We start from the raw sequence: 17,570 nt of genomic DNA, 5'->3' as shown, positions 1-17,570 counted from the left end.
TCCTTACCTTTAGCAATAAGGGAATTTTATCATCGTAGTCAGGCATGGACTCCATCTCACTTAGGCCAAACGACTATTTCCCTTTCTCTCCGAACCATATCGCCCAACCGCCAAGCAACACTCACGTTTATAACACGACACCAGCCAATGAACTAGGACCAGGATGATGTGGTCTGGCGTGTGGCTGCGCTCCTTAACAGCAGCAACGGTGCACCTTTGGAACACCGAGCCGTCTCTAGCAAACCAGGGAGCCAACAGACAATGAAAGAGGCAGAGTCCAGCACAACGCACGCTATACTGCCTAAGGAAATGGTACTGTGTGCATACGGACCACAGAGCGGTGTAGTCCGCTGCGAATTGTAGCATGCAAAAAAAAACTGATGTCATTACTGTTCATAATCTGTTACAGTAGAATTAGGACACATTAGTGACAGATAGTACGGCGAAAATTTGCAGGTATATAGCAGTGGTAGATATACAGACTGTTTGTTTCAACTTGAGACAACTATCTTGAAAACAACGCACCGTACGAAAAAAATGTTCTAGGTGGAAAGTTAATACACTACTGGCCATTAAAATTGCTACACCAAGAAGAAATGCAGATGATAAACGGGTATTCATCGGACAAATACATTGTACTAGAACTGACAAGTGATTACATTTTCACGCAATTTGGATGCATAGATCCTGAGAAATCAGTACAAAAAACAACCACCTCTGGCCGTAATAACGGCCTTGTTACGCCTGGGCATTGAGTCAAACAGAGCTTGGATGGCGTGTACAGGTACAGCTGCCCATGCAGCTTCAACACGATACCACAGTTCATCAAGAGTAGTGACTGGCGTATTGTGACGAGCCAGTTGCTCGGCCACCATTGACCAGACGTTTTCAATTGGTGAGCGATCTGGAGAATGTGCTGGCCAGGGCAGAAGTCGAACATTTTCTGTATCCAGAAAGGCCCGTACAGGACCTGCAACATGCGGTCGTGCATTATCCTGCTGAAATTTAGTGTTTCGCAGGGATCGAAGGAAGGGTACAGCCACGGGTCGTAACACATCTGAAATGTAACGTCCAATGTTCAGAGTGCCGTCAATTTGAAAACGAGGTGACCCAGACGTGTAACCAATGGCACCCCATACCATCACACCGGGTGATACGCCAGTATGGCGATGACGAATACACGCTTCCAACGTGCGTTCACCGCGATGTCGCCAAACACGGATGCGACCATCATGATGCTGTACACAGAACCTGGATTCATCCGAAAAAATGACGTTTTGCCATTCGTGCACCCATGTTCGTCGTTGAGTACACCATCGCATGCGCTCCTGTCTGTGATGCAGCGTCAAGATTAAGCCCAGCCATGGTCTCCGAGCCGATAGTCCATGCTGCTGCAAACGTCGTCGTACTGTTCGTGCAGATGGTTCTTGTCTTGCAAACGTCCCCATCTGTTGACTCAGGGATCGAGACGTGGCTGCACGATCCGTTACAGCCATGCGGATAAGATGCCTGTCATCCCGACTGCTAGTGATACATGGCCGTTGGGATCCAGCACGGCGTTCCGTATTACCCTCCTGAACCCACCGATTCCATATTCTGCTAAGAGTCATTGGATCTCGACCAACGCGAGCAGCAATTTCGCGATACCATACACCGCAATCGCGACAGGCTACAATCCGACCTTTATCAAAATCGGAAACGTGAGGGTACGCATTTCTCCACCTTACACGAGGCATCACAACAACGTTTCAACAGGCAACGCCGGCCAACGCCGGTCAACTGCTGTTTGTGTATTGGAAATCGCTCGGAAACTTTCCTCATGTCAGCACATTGTAGGTGTCGCCACCGGCGCCAACCTTGTGTGAATGCTCTGAAAAGCTAATCATTTGCATATCACAGCATCTTCTTCCTGTCGGTTAAATTTCGCGTCTGTAGCACGTCATCTTCGTGGTGTAGCAATTTTAATGGGCCGTAGTGTAATTAGGGAAGGGGGCCATCTGTCTGTGCCACAAATGGCCACCTCTAACCACCCCTTCTGGATGGGCAGAGTCCACTTTATGTTTTCAGATGAGAACCCCCCCCCCCCCCTCATTTCCATTATTGATTCGGATTCTACGCCAAAAATATGAGGCAGATAGCACTGTCATTGACAAATATCAAGTGCACCGGTTTTAGCACCTAAGAACCGACGCATGTGGTTCTCTCTCCGTCCGCCGCTCGTGGTCTCGCGGTAGCGTTCTCGCTTCCCGAGCACGGGGTCCCGGGTTCGATTCCCGGCGGGGTCAGGGATTTTCACCTGCCTCGAGATGACTGGGTGTTTGTGTTGTCCTCATCATTTCATCATCATCCAGGAAAGTGGCGCAATTGGACTGAGCAAAGATTGGGTAATTGTACGGGCGCTGATAACCACGCTGTTGAGCGCCCCACAAACCAAACATCATCATCATCATCGCATGTGGTTCTACATTTCATTTGTGTTATAATGGGTGATATTTATAATCTAAATTTACTTCAGCGTTGCAAATTTGATTATACAGTACAAATTGGTTATCCGTATCAATGTCTGGTTAGATATCATGTTGATCGTGATCCAGGAACGACAACGTAGAGGTAATAATTTTGTGTTCCCATTGGGATACTTGATACCAGTCCGCTTGCCTCTCACGACTGGGTTGCTTGATTTTTGTGACTCCCCTTGTGATGCCGTTTGCAGGTTTGCCGTAAATTAAAACTGTTTCAGTCTTGTCTGCGACAGATACAGCATCCATTACTACAATTGTGCCTCAACAGGCTTCAAAGAGGAGTGATGCCGAGACGTTCAGTGTTCGTGCTAATGAAGGCCCCAGCATTGCATTAGCATGTGCCGAGTGGTGTGACGCTGAGCGATTGGGCGAACGTGGTAGTGTTCACACGATTTGTATGCATCAACGGCAGGTGCGCCTTCGTGGACATTTTATCTTATTACAATATATATTATATGTATTCCGCCGCTAGCCGCGTAATGGCCTGCTAGAGGTTGCTGCGGTTGGATGGAAACACAGATCGAAATCAGTACCCCGACGGCGGGATTTGAGGACTGCCACCAAAATCTAGCGTTCCGATGGATTGGGGACTCACCACGATCAACCTCATATGGAACATAAAACTATGCCACCATACAAGTACCTTACTTTCTAGAAATGTCAATATCGAGCCTTACTATTCGTGCCATATAATCACGTCTGCAACACTCAACTAACGTTTGAACATTAATATCAACCGCTAGAAGACAAAGGTTTGCATTTGCATCGTAAATGAAATTAGCAATCAAATGCATCGGTTCTTAATTGCAAAAACAGGCACAGTTGATATTTGTACGTATTTTTTGGCATAGACTGCGAATATGCAATAAGAATTGGGGGTTTCCACTTGAAAATACTAAGTTGAGTCCGCCCATGCGGGACTCGTGGTTAGGAGGTGGCCAGCTGTGGCACAGACCGATGTCCCATTTACTGACACCAACTTTTTTCCTGCAGTGCGTCGTTTTCGAGATAGTTAGTTGCCACAAGTTAAAACAAACACCGTGTAGATTTGCACAGCAGTAGGTGTAGTCTTCATTAACGGTGGAAAAAATTGTAGCGATGGGAAGGATTCTTCTGTAAGCTTTAAATAATGCATTTTTTCTCATCAACTGCCAATGTATAAGGAAAGAAAACTAACTGTTGAGAGTGAGAAATTGAGTTCGAATGAACAGAGCCTGTGTTTAAATTGTAGGTTACATATTTCATATACTTAAGACATGTGACACTGTAGGTATCGCTCTGTCCGTTGAATGTAGACGTTAAGCGCTGCGGTCCCCTTCCTGTTATTCGATAGGTTTAAGTTCAAAAATGTTCAAATGTGTGTGAAATCTTACGGGACTTAACTGCTAAGGTCATCAGTCCCTAAGCTTACACACTACTTAACCTAAATTATCCTAAGGACAAACACACACACCCATGCCCGAGGGAGGACTCGAGCCTCCGCCGGGACCAGCCGCACAGTCCATGACTGCAGCGCCCGAGACCGCTCGGCTAATCCCGCGCGGCGATAGGTTTAAGTTATGTGCTATAACATGTTTCGCCCACTCCTCTTCTGTCACATTATTATCAAAAATCAACATTAACAACCTTGACTCCACACGTCATCATCACAATCACCTATACACAACAGATATATGAGAGTCACAACTCGCATTTCTTGAAGGAAAGGTACCATAGTGCGTGAAGGGAGTAAACTGTTCGCACCAACAGAGTTAATTTCACTGACAAGAAATTAAATTAGTGAAGTAGTGCTCCTAAATGCAATATGATCTACTCCCTGCAGTTACCCAAGTATTTTTATTTCTTTTCCTTCGCTAATACCTTCCTTTACCAATAGTCTAGCTACACATGCCTCTAGGCCTGTCCCATAGTAGCACTGTTACTGGGGTTTTCCGCTATTACTTACGAAGAAAGAATTAAATATCAGAGGCAATGAAGATTTGTGAGAGGTGTGGATGCGTCATTACCTGACAGCTAAAAAGAGAATGCTTGCGTGCGGCAGAAAGTCCATGCTTAGGAGAAATTTTCATTAGTCACGACAAATTACTCTGCAAATAGATAACAATGCAATATGGCTTTTTTTATCTGCGATTCAGTTCTTTTTCCAGTACGTAGCGTTTATTTGTTTGTTTCTGATATAAATGTAGCTTTTCCAAATTAGAGGTAGCAGGGATATAATATAAGGAACAAAAAGTGATCCACAACTTATACAGAAACCAGACTGGAGTTTTAAGAGTCGAAGGGCATGAAAGGAAAGCAAAGCAATGGATGAGAAGGTAGTGAGACAGGGTTATAGCCACTGCGCGATGTTAATAAAACTATACATTGAACAAGCAGTAAAGGAGACAAAAATTTGCAGAGGGTGTTAAAGTTGACGGAGAGGACATAAGAACTAGATAGTTTGCCAACAACACTGTAATCCTGTTAGAGCCGGCAAAGGACTGGGAAGAGTAGTTGAACGGAACGAATAGTATACTGATAATCGATTTAAGATGGACATCAACAAACGTACAGCAAGGGTAATAGAACATAATCGTATGACATCAGTAGATGCTGAGAGAATTAAAGTATTCAATGCAGAGTGGCAACAGCAAGAATGGCATTACTGATGACGATAAATTTCTTAAAATCTAATGTAAACTAAGTGTTAGAAAGTCCTTTCCGAAGGTATTTGTCTAGAGTTTAGCCTTTTAAAGAAATGAAACGTGAATGATGAACAGTTTAGGCAAGAAGAATGTAGAAGCTTTTGGAATGTGGTGCTATTGAATATAATGACGATCAGAGAGAACTTCGAAGGAACAATGGGGAGGTGCTGAATCGAATGGAGAAATATTAAATTAATGACATGACTTGATTAAAAGAAGAGGTCGGATGATAGGTCACCTCCTGAGGCATCAAGGCATAGTTAGTTTCGTAATGTAAAGTGTCGGGGTAGGTGGTGGGGGCGGGGTGGGGGTGGGGGGTGGGGGGGGGGAGCAGCTCTAGAGCGATACCAAGGCTAGAGTACAGTAAGCAGATGGAAACGAATGTATGTTTCGGTAGTTGTGCAGAGAGGAAGAGCGTTGAGATCTGCATCAAACTTGTCTTCGCACGAAAGACCACAACAGTAGAAAATGTAACTCTAGAAAACTGAAATATTAACATGTTTAGGTGCATGCAATAGCGACCTAAATTGAAGAAACCGTCGAGTTATGAACATGTGCTGCACATATGAAGCGCTGGCGCTGCTCCACAGGCCCGGGCTATCGCTCGTTGTATGGACGCCATGTGTGCTTATCTCTGAGTACATCTGCACAAGGTGACTTCGGGGGAAGTAAACAGGAGGTCCTCGGAAGGTTAAAGCTGTGGGAATGACGAGCTTTCTCGGACGTGACGTGAGACTACAGAGCTCTTGCGAGCCGATGCTCTGACTCACAGCCTTCAGAAGATAAACTAAACGAAGTGCGTCTATCCCCTTCGCACACAAACACAGACGAGAGCCACAGACGAACAGATGAAGGTCACCCAGGGGCGTCATACATGGAGCCTCGAGCATGTAATGTTTTTGGGTACTGATTAGAAAGCTGAAAAACTTACGGCAGTCATTATTACGTAGTTTTTTATGAACATCTCATTCAACGGAAGATAAGATTGCAGTCATTTTACGCATTACAAACACGTGTTAATAATCTGATACACAATGTATCTTCCGTGCGTTCTTGAAACTAGGGTGGCAAGATCTACACTCAGCCGAATATTTGAAGACAATAGCTATTATTAGTAGGGATACATGCAATATCAGATAATTTCTTACGAAACGTTGCTTACTGGACAATAGTTAACGGAGCGAACAGCACACAGGCACTTGTCTTTTTAGAAGACTTCTCAAACATATTTTGACTTCAAACTGAAGACTTCATGGGCAAGAAAAAGTTATGCTACATGGAAACCAGATTCCTAAATCGTATGGCAGCGGTAACAAATTTTGGTGTTACGTAAAACTATGAGTGAAACAAAGTATATTCAAATATATGTTGACGATGCAAAGCGAAATATGCAATAGAAAGAAGAAGATCGTTGTGTTGAATTCTGTGTTCAAACGATAATGCACAAAGAGAACCATACAAAATACCAATTTTAAATTGTTGCACCATTGCAAAGGTGGATTATATGGTAATCAATGTCTATACTGCTGGAAAGCATCCGTAATCGTTAGAACCCATAACGACCCAGATCAAGACCGAATGACTGCCCAGTTCTGCACACGGTTAAAAAATTAGTTCCACTCTTATCCATATCTGTCGAAGTTACCTTGAATGCAGAAATGTTCCCAGCTACTGGAGAAAACCACATGTCGCAGCCACGTACAACAGAGGCAGCAGAAATGCTCCACAGAATTACTCTCTTTTCACTAAAATGTATTTCTATCAGAATTCTAGCAAATATTTTCAGTCCGCAAATGCAACACATATTGCTCAAGTGCGAGAAAAAATGGTTCAAATGGCTCTGAGCACTATGGGACTCAACTGCTGTGGTCATCAGTCCCCTATAACTTAGAACTACTTAAACTTAACTAACCTAAGGACATGACACACATCCATGCCCGAGGCAGGATTCGAACCTGCGACCGTAGCAGTCGCGCGGTTCCGGACTGAGCGCCTAGAACCGCTAGACCACCGCGGCCGGCCAAGTGCGAGACATCCCTGTGAGGTCGGACTCACATTAGGCATCGAGTATATACAGAGAATTTTCGTGTGACTGGATATATTGCTATCCTTCCGAGAGAGTGAAATGGAAACCCACAGAAACCTCATCTTGAAGAAATCCGCAGAAAGACGCGTAATTTCTCGCAAAAACTAATTTAAAATCCTAAAACGATTCTTTCAGGACAAAATGTGCAACCATTTTTCAGTCCAGAAGTATCGCTCCAGCGAGGACTGTGAAGATTAAATTTGTCTCTTTAATGCAATGACTGACGCATTTAGACAGTCTGCCTTTCACGTTTCATTTGTAAATTGCGTGGCAGGAAATAAGAATACATGGTACAATAAAAATTTCCCCCTTCCGTGACTTTATTGTGATTCCCACATTATACAGGCTGATTCTGCAGGAAAAGTAAATCTTTCATAAATGGTCATATAGATTAAACATAATAAAGCATTCCAAACGACATGTACATTGTAAGTGAAACTAAAAGCGGTTAGACAGTGAGGTGCTGATTCCATGACGGTGCATATCAAACCCGAAAGACGCCATTGGCAAAAGGTGATTCCATGGATGATCAATACTGGACGGCTCATCAGTTCAATAGGTGGAGCTGGTATATAATGTGCGTCGAATTTTTATTGGTTACAGTGATGAAGTTTCATTTCGCGGGTTCGTTCTCCAGTTGTTACGAGTTCATCTATCATTTTTGTTTTGGCCTGGTGGCCTAGCAGTAAGTGCCTGAGTGAAAACCGAAAAGTCATGGGATCGAATAGCGGCTGGACCACAAAAATTTTCGCCTGCCTGCAATCACGATATGAAGAATCGCCTGGAACGACAAACGGTTCACATCCCATTTTAAACTACAGATACTCTTTCCCAATTGGATAATTTGGCTGGATGAGGGACATGTAAGTCGCCAAAAGTGGATTCCAGTTAAAAGACTAAGTTTGTAACACAGAGACTTTTCGGAGACGTTTACAACACCTTATGAAGTCGCAGCAGCTGTCGATCCAGTTCCAGTACAGAGAGAGAGAGAGAGAGAGAGAGAGAGAGAGAGAGAGAGAGAATTATAAGCACATTTGGCTCTGAGCACTATGGGACTCAACATCTTAGGTCATAAGTCCCCTAGAACTTAGAACTACTTAAACCTAACTAACCTAAGGACATCACACACACCCATGCCCGAGGCAGGATTCGAACCTGCGACCGTAGCAGTCCCGCGGTTCCGGACTGCAGAATATAAGCACATTTCATATCACGTATTCGGACTGCTTATGCAATAACGAGTTCAATGGTAGGGAACATGGGCTGTACACCCAGTTAATTAAAGTCGATTAATGTAATCTCTTTCTTTATATATTGACTGTAATATTCCCAACACTTAATTTTCCCAAGCTGACTGAAGCCACCGAAGCTTGCCTACGTAGAGGACTACTGAATGGTGGAGCAGTATTAATTATCACCAACCACTTAATTCATAAAATACACAAGATGGCGTGAGTCTGCAGAAGTTGCAGTGTCCCTTGGTTATAAGTTCAAACCATCGCAACGGCGGCGCAAGGGGACAATGATTCCTCCTGCGGTCAGAGAGCTGACGCCAGAACAGCCAACTTGCGCACTGGGCGGGCCGAACGGATCCTCAGCAGAAAGCTGCAGCAAAATCATTATTTCGACACCCAGTCAAGATGGGTACAGGAACATTTTTCAGTCAAATGAAACAAAAAGTTTTGCGGTGCATGAGGTAACGAAACTACTGAGACACGCCCTTTCATTCTCAGTTCGCTGCTTGCATCATACTGTAAATACTAAGAACGCCTCAACTTCGATTTTAAATGAGAGTATTCTTTGACAACAGTGATCCTGCGTGTGAGAGCTATTGTTCATCAAAATTTTTCAGCGAAATTCTGATAAATCTTAAATGCACAATATTATTCGTGTCGTTTGCTTGTACTACCGTAATTTTTTATTGCGCCTGGGAACGATTGTTTTCAGCAAATGACCTTCATATACCTGAATAGCTTTTCTTTGTACGGTACTGGGAGTACGTACGTGTGTGTGTGTGTGTGTGTGTGTGTGTGTGTGTGTGTGTGTGTGTGTGTGTGTGTGTAAGTACACGATAGAATGGTAGCAGTGGCGCCGTAGTTCCTGCCAGTTCCGCGATGAATCTGTTTCTTTCCATCATCTTAGAAGCAGCCACGCGTTTTTATGTTCTGTTTTGCCAAGACTTTCGCAGTAGAATACTAATAGCAAATCCGACTGTGGTTAAGATGCAAACACACTTTCAGTAACACGAGAAGCCAACATTACACTGCATTCATCACTGTTAGAGCGTTAAGCTTTGTCATGCTGCCCTTGTCTTCATGTTTGCATCCCATGTCTACTCATGGCTCCTTACGCTCCCTTGTGATTCTAAATTCCGGAGATTTTTTAGGAAATTTGTGGTAAGGTCTTATGGGACCAAACGGTTGAGGCCATCGGTCCCTAAGCTTACACACACACACACACACACACACACACACACACACACACACACACATGCCTGAGAGAGGACTCGAACCTCCGACAGTGGGAGCCGCGCGGACCGTGACAAGGCGCCCTAAACCGCGCGGCTACCACGCGGAGCAGGAGATTTGTCTTTGGTTTCCTGATCAGTACTCTAACTATGGATTAGACCAGTTATTATTTCTCGAGGTTTCTGTGTCTTTTCATGTACTTTTGGCTTGGAATGTCGTGTAGGCCAAATTTGTGGACCAGCCATTCCCAACTTTTTTACACGAGACTGCCTCGCATTTTTGTGTACCATCAACAGTATAACTGGTTAACTTGTAGCTTTTAATCTGTTACTGATCTGTAGCCTCTCCCTGCTCCCTTCTTGATAAGTTTTTAAACTTTGCAGTCTTATTCCTTGCGGTACGAGAAGTTGTTCGCTGTCTCTACAGTCCAGGGAGCAAAAGTATATCACGTGATATCACTTCATTCTTTTTTCAGCTTGTGAAATTGGCCGCACTCCTATCACAGGATCGATCCCGGAATTCAGCGTTTTGGGAAAACACAGATAACGTCAGTCAAGGTGTCTGGGTAGTGATTTTAAACTAAGTACTCCCAAAAGCTTATTGACTGTATTAATCCAACGCACCATTTTTAATTTCAGTGAAGAACGTAGAACCACCAATTATACCATGCCTATTTAACTAGTTTAGTACTGCAATCAACCTTTAAAATGGCAAGTGCCTTACATACTACTGACATACATTATGCGATCAAAAGTATCCATGGCTGAAAATGAATTACAAGTTCATCGCGCCTTCCGTCGGTAACGCTGGAATTCAATATGGTGTTGGCCCATCCTTAGCCTTGATGACAGCTTCCACTCTCGCAGGCATACGTTCAATCAGGTGTTGGAAGGTTTCTCGAGGAATGGCAGCCCATTCTTCACGGACTGCTGCAATGAGGAGAGGTATCGATCTCGGTAGGTGAGGCCTGGCAGGAAGTCGGCGTTCCAAAACATCCCAAATGTGTTCTCTAGGATTCAGGTAACGACTCTGTGCAGGTCAGTCCATTACAGGGATGTTATTGTCGTGTAACCACTCCACCACAGGCCGTGCATTATGAACAGGTGCTCGATCGTGCTGAAAGACGCTATCGGCATCCCCGAATTGCTCTTCAACAGTGGGAAACAAGAAGATGCTTAAAACATCAATGTAGGCCTCTGCTGTGATAGTGCCACGCAAAACAACAAGGGGTGCAAGGCCCCTCCATGAAAAACACGACCACACCATAACACCACCGCCTCCGAATTTTACTGTTGGCACTACACACGCTGGCTGGCGACGTTCACCAGGTGTTCACCATGCCCACACCCTGCCGTCGGATCGCCACATTGTGTCCCGTGATTAGACACTCCACACAACGTTTTTCCACTGTTCAATCGTCCAATGTTTACGCTCCTTACACCAAGCGAGGCGTCGTTTGGCATTTACCGGCGCGATGTGTGGCTTATGAGCAGCCACTCGACAATGAATTTCAAGTTTCCTCACCACCTGTCATAGTACTAGCAGTGGATCCTGATGCCGTTTGGAATTCCCGTGTGATGGTCTGGATAGATTTCTACACATTAGGTCCCTCTTAAAATGATTCAACTGACTGCGGTCTCAGTCAGTCAACAGACGAGGTCGACCTGTACGCTTTTGTGCTGTACATGCCCCTTCACGTTTCCACTTCACTATCACATCGGAAACAGTGGACCTAGCGATGTTTAGGGGTGTGGAAATCTCGCACACATACGTATAACAAGTGACACCAAATTACCTGACCACTTTCGAAGTCCGTGAGTTCCGCCGATCGCCCCATTCTGCTCTCTCACGATGTCTGATGACTACCGAGGTCGCTGACATGGAGTACCTGGCAGTAGGTGACAGCACAATGCACCTAATATGAAAAACGTATGTTTTTGGGGGTATCCGTATACTTTTAACCACATAGTGTAGATTTGTCTAGTAGCTTAAGATGTTCGTAAGATTCAATTTTTTGGAGAAATTTAAAACGCTGTTCAATTTCTGAAAGATATCAAGAACTCCTGTTCTGTTGTAGGATTCCCTCGATTAAACGTTTTTCATTACAGTTAAAGAAAGCTGAGTTAGGTTACTGTTACTGGTTCTGCAGACAGACTTTGTCACAACCTTGCATAGTGTGTGTCGTACACTGGAAAGGCGAGCAGAAAATCGGAACTGCGCTCGAAACAAATAAACGATTTTCAGTCGTATTCAGCAATTATTCTCTAATCTAATGTAAAAAATGAAATCATTCTGCATTCAGTATTTTCCTTGCCTTCTGGTCAACTTTGACACTTACTAGCTAAATGGACCTGAGATTGGAAATGCAATAGGCAAATACTCTAATGTTAATAGAAGAGTTGTCATTTGTTTCATCTGTTCCTAGTGACGGGCAGTGTACCTCATGTTTCTCAATGAAACAAAGCCATCACGATCTACTACACGGAAACTGAATCACAGGAAACAATAATTTTGGTTTACAAGTTTAAGTTGTATAATTGTGATAGAGTTTAGATAATCGAATTTTCAACTGTGTTTATTACTGCGATTTGCTGGCCAACTCTACTATGTAGTTAAGCAATACCACACGTTTTAACAAAAGGTGAGAACGCCGATATGGCATTTGTGTACGGGGTTTGTAATGGAAAGTGTGGCTGAAGAGCTACGAGTTGCTGGAAGTCTAATAGCAGCGATGGGGATAACAGAATCCATCTGAGTGGCAGGCTGCAATCCACGGCATGCGGCAATGACACGATATAATACAATTAAAACTTGGTTCTTATGACTTTACACAATCTTGACATTCCAGAATGAGATTTTCACTCTGCAGCGGAGTGTGCGCTGATATGAAACTTCCTGGCAGATTAAAACTGTGTGCCCGACCGAGACTCGAACTCGGGACCTTTGCCTTTCGCGGGCAAGTGCTCTACCAACTGAGCTACCGAAGCACGACTCACGTCCGGTACTCACAGCTTTACTTCTGCCAGTACCTCGTCTCCTACCTTCCAAACTTTACAGAAGCTCTCCTGCTAACCTTGCAGAACTAGCACTCCTGAAAGAAAGGATATTGCGGAGACATGGCTTAGCCACAGCCTGGGGGATGTTTCCAGAATGAGATTTTCACTCTGCAGCGGAGTGTGCGCTGATATGAAACTTCCTGGCAGATTAAAACTGTGTGCCCGACCGAGACTCGAACTCGGGACCTTTGCCTTTCGCGGGCAAGTGCTCTACCAACTGAGCTACCGAAGCACGACTCACTCCGCTGCAGAGTGAAAATCTCATTCTGGAAACATCCCCCAGGCTGTGGCTAAGCCATGTCTCCGCAATATCCTTTCTTTCAGGAGTGCTAGTTCTGCAAGGTTCGCAGGAGAGCTTCTGTAAAGTTTGGAAGGTAGGAGACGAGGTACTGGCAGAAGTAAAGCTGTGAGTACCGGACGTGAGTCGTGCTTCGGTAGCTCAGTTGGTAGAGCACTTGCCCGCGAAAGGCAAAGGTCCCGAGTTCGAGTCTCGGTCGGGCACACAGTTTTAATCTGCCAGGAAGTTTCATATCAGCGCACACTCCGCTGCAGAGTGAAAATCTCATTCTGGAAACATCCCCCAGGCTGTGGCTAAGCCATGTCTCCGCAATATCCTTTCTTTCAGGAGTGCTAGTTCTGCAAGGTTCGCAGGAGAGCTTCTGTAAAGTTTGGAAGGTAGGAGACGAGGTACTGGCAGAAGTAAAGCTGTGAGTACCGGACGTGAGTCGTGCTTCGGTAGCTCAGTTGGTAGAGCACTTGCCCGCGAAAGGCAAAGGTCCCGAGTTCGAGTCTCGGTCGGGCACACAGTTTTAATCTGCCAGGAAGTTTCATATCAGCGCACACTCCGCTGCAGAGTGAAAATCTCATTCTGGAAACATCCCCCAGGCTGTGGCTAAGCCATGTCTCCGCAATATCCTTTCTTTCAGGAGTGCTAGTTCTGCAAGGTTCGCAGGAGAGCTTCTGTAAAGTTTGGAAGGTAGGAGACGAGGTACTGGCAGAAGTAAAGCTGTGAGTACCGGACGTGAGTCGTGCTTCGGTAGCTCAGTTGGTAGAGCACTTGCCCGCGAAAGGCAAAGGTCCCGAGTTCGAGTCTCGGTCGGGCACACAGTTTTAATCTGCCAGGAAGTTTCATATCAGCGCACACTCCGCTGCAGAGTGAAAATCTCATTCTGGAAACATCCCCCAGGCTGTGGCTAAGCCATGTCTCCGCAATATCCTTTCTTTCAGGAGTGCTAGTTCTGCAAGGTTCGCAGGAGAGCTTCTGTAAAGTTTGGAAGGTAGGAGACGAGGTACTGGCAGAAGTAAAGCTGTGAGTACCGGACGTGAGTCGTGCTTCGGTAGCTCAGTTGGTAGAGCACTTGCCCGCGAAAGGCAAAGGTCCCGAGTTCGAGTCTCGGTCGGGCACACAGTTTTAATCTGCCAGGAAGTTTCATATCAGCGCACACTCCGCTGCAGAGTGAAAATCTCATTCTGGAAACATCCCCCAGGCTGTGGCTAAGCCATGTCTCCGCAATATCCTTTCTTTCAGGAGTGCTAGTTCTGCAAGGTTCGCAGGAGAGCTTCTGTAAAGTTTGGAAGGTAGGAGACGAGGTACTGGCAGAAGTAAAGCTGTGAGTACCGGACGTGAGTCGTGCTTCGGTAGCTCAGTTGGTAGAGCACTTGCCCGCGAAAGGCAAAGGTCCCGAGTTCGAGTCTCGGTCGGGCACACAGTTTTAATCTGCCAGGAAGTTTCAATCTTGACATTCATTGACGAAGGATTCAGAAGCAGGAGTGACTGAAGTGCTGCCCTGTGACCTGTTTTGTTTCCGCCATTTCATAGTCTGAGTGCAAAATCTCTCATGTATAACGCTATCTGGCACGTTTCTCTACTGAGTGCGTGAACGTGTGTGTCCACACATCGCTGTACTCATGACGAGGCATTTATATTTATAACATTCGCTGTTTCTCAAGATCAGTGTTATTTTAACGAAGGCCAATGTTCTAACAATTACTACAGTAAATTCTGCGAAGCTCCCTTAGTACTAAGAAGTATGTTCGCACGGTTATTACTATATAGTACAGTGACTCTCTGTTAGCATCTAATCAAATGTTTGTGGGAACCTTTCATTTGAAACTGTACCGCTATCATATCGTTTCACGAGATAACGTTATCTCAAGAGAAAGTAGTTATGTACTCCATACTGCACAGCACATACTACTAATATACATTTTTGGGTGGACATAACATGAAGATGAAACTGTATCTCTGTCATGTGGAAACATTTAAAGGGTTCAATGCTACTCACAGACTTGCGCCAAGGAGGAAAAGGCAAAGGTAGCAAATTCTATAGATACAGTGAATTCCTCCAAGATAATTTTGATGAGGAATCTGTCAATATATCTGATTTCAGTTTTACTTCGTAACGGCACTGGAAGGAACAGCGGGCGTGCGAGAATACCTAGCGTCCCAACGTTGTAACATTGGCTTGCCTTGCTTACGGGCTTTTCATGGAAATTCGAGCTCGTGTGACAAATAACATGATGCAATGATGGAAATGACGACGTCGTCAGCTGACCTAGGTAGTAATTTACCTTTTAACGTGAAATTATCGTGAGTATGAAGTCGAACGAAATTTACATTTCGATATTGTCTCTGAGCGCGATGACATCACGCCGCGTGATCAAGGTGACGACGAACAATGTACCTTACGTTGCGAAAAATAGTTGCCCGATTTCGTAACGGACACACAGTGCGCTCGAACATGTTATTGTCGCTCCTCAAGACTTCTTACTGAGACGAAATGTTCTGAAAAAGAAAAGACTGCAATATTAACTGTTAATTACTTGCATCAAACACAGCATTAAATATTAAACAGTTGTTTCCCATTTCATTTTGCGGATTGAACGTCGGGATTAATCGAGGAAACGGAGAATGTAAACATTCGAATATTTGATGTAAGTCGTATTGGAAATTACCGATTAGATTCAGAATGAAAATCTCAGACTGTTAGAATGTATGAAGTTTGACTCTTATGCGGTCTTAGTATTTTGTTTTCTACCATGAAACAAAATCTACAGCTCTGAAAAGGCGACCAGTTTGGAAATGAAGCCAAGCTGTACCATGTTCAAGTTACGGTGTAAAGTCAGCACCGGCACATCAGTCGGGAACGACAGCGAAGACACGGCTGTGAGAAGAGACGGCTGTGAGAGGAGGTCAGGCAATCACGCTGACCGGTCTCCCTCCAGGACGACAACGCGACAGCAGCGGCCCTAGGTGAAGACGACATAACGTAAGCACCGCGCCCAACTGGTTGACAACACACTTCGATAGCAGCTTCTACGTTAGCCATTTCATTAGCCCATACACCGTAGCCTTTTCATTAGAATCTCTACATACGACAGACCGACAGACTCTGTTTGTCTATTCGGAAGATATTGTTGTTGTTATGGTTTTAGGGCGCAAAAATGCTACGGTTATTAGCGCCCGCTCTGTGGCTTAGGTAAAAAAAAAAAGGAAATCAGCAGCAATGGGAGCGAAACACAAAAAGTGGGGAAACTAAAAAACAGAAGGAAAGCTTAAAAAAACAATATAGAAGGGGGGGTTGTTATCCCCAAAAAGAGCTTCAAATGACCGACGTCATCTCACTGACACTAATAAACTCGAGGACGCGATCGGCTGAGCGCGTGTCATCTGCTAAAATGGAGTATATATCAGGCGAGATCTATCAGAGTTAAGTATTTTTACTTATCTTGTTATAGTAAAGTTGTTTGATTGATTGTCTAGCGGACCGAGTATGCATCATTCCTAGACACAACACTTCAGACTTCCCAAAGAAAGCTTTGTGGTTCTGAGCCCAACCATGAAAGTAATGCCTTTGGCTGTCACCTAATACCAGCCAGAAAATATGTCCTAGTTACCTAAAATGCATTGCTATCAGTAAACAAAGGGCAAAGTGCTGAAAGAGGCACTTTTGTGTAAAATTTCTAATCAATTTTATCTTCATGTCTTTCCACAGACATCTGTGGCCAACAGTGAAACGCAGAATTGGTCATCAGATGAGTTACACCGTACATATTGCACATATAATGACATTTTTCGAAGTATCAGCAATCTAACATTATTAACAAGCCTGGCATCTGCAACTGAATTGTTCCCTGGAAGAACTACGGTACTAAAATCCAAGTCAGTCAGTAATTCTTACATATTACACTGTCACGTCATATATTCTGAAACCACGATATTTCGTTTATATTCGACTGAAAATTAGTCCACATAGGAGAATTTGAAATGAGTTAAAAAGCTATTTTAAACTATGATACTCTGCATCTCGATCTTAGTGCATATTCCTCGGAAAAAAATTAGTACTCCTGGTAAAACGACATAGATTTTCATCCGATGACGACATATGCTACCTGTGGAATAGTAGATGTGATGATAATGGTTTCAACGTCGTCCGCCAACGCATAGTGTAACTGCATAGCTACCAGATCATCATCAGTGTCTACCCTTTAACAGGAAATGCTCACAGCCAGAATTCTCAGTGTGGTGCAAACGTGTGAACCAAGGAGAGGACTATGCCGCGGACTCGTGCTGCCTACAGCGAAGTTAGATGATGATGATGATGATGATTGGTTGGTGGGGCGCTCAACTGCGCGGTTATCAGCGCCCGTACACATTCCCAACCATTGCTCAGCCAAGGACAAGACAAACACCCAGTCATCTCGAGGCAGGTGAAAATCCCTGACCCCGCCGGGAATCGAACCCGGGACCCCGT

The sequence above is a fragment of the Schistocerca cancellata genome, chromosome 1 (genome assembly GCF_023864275.1).
Source record: "Schistocerca cancellata isolate TAMUIC-IGC-003103 chromosome 1, iqSchCanc2.1, whole genome shotgun sequence".
Taxonomy (NCBI): Eukaryota; Metazoa; Arthropoda; class Insecta; order Orthoptera; family Acrididae; genus Schistocerca; species Schistocerca cancellata.
Note: the sequence above shows the minus strand (reverse complement) of the source record.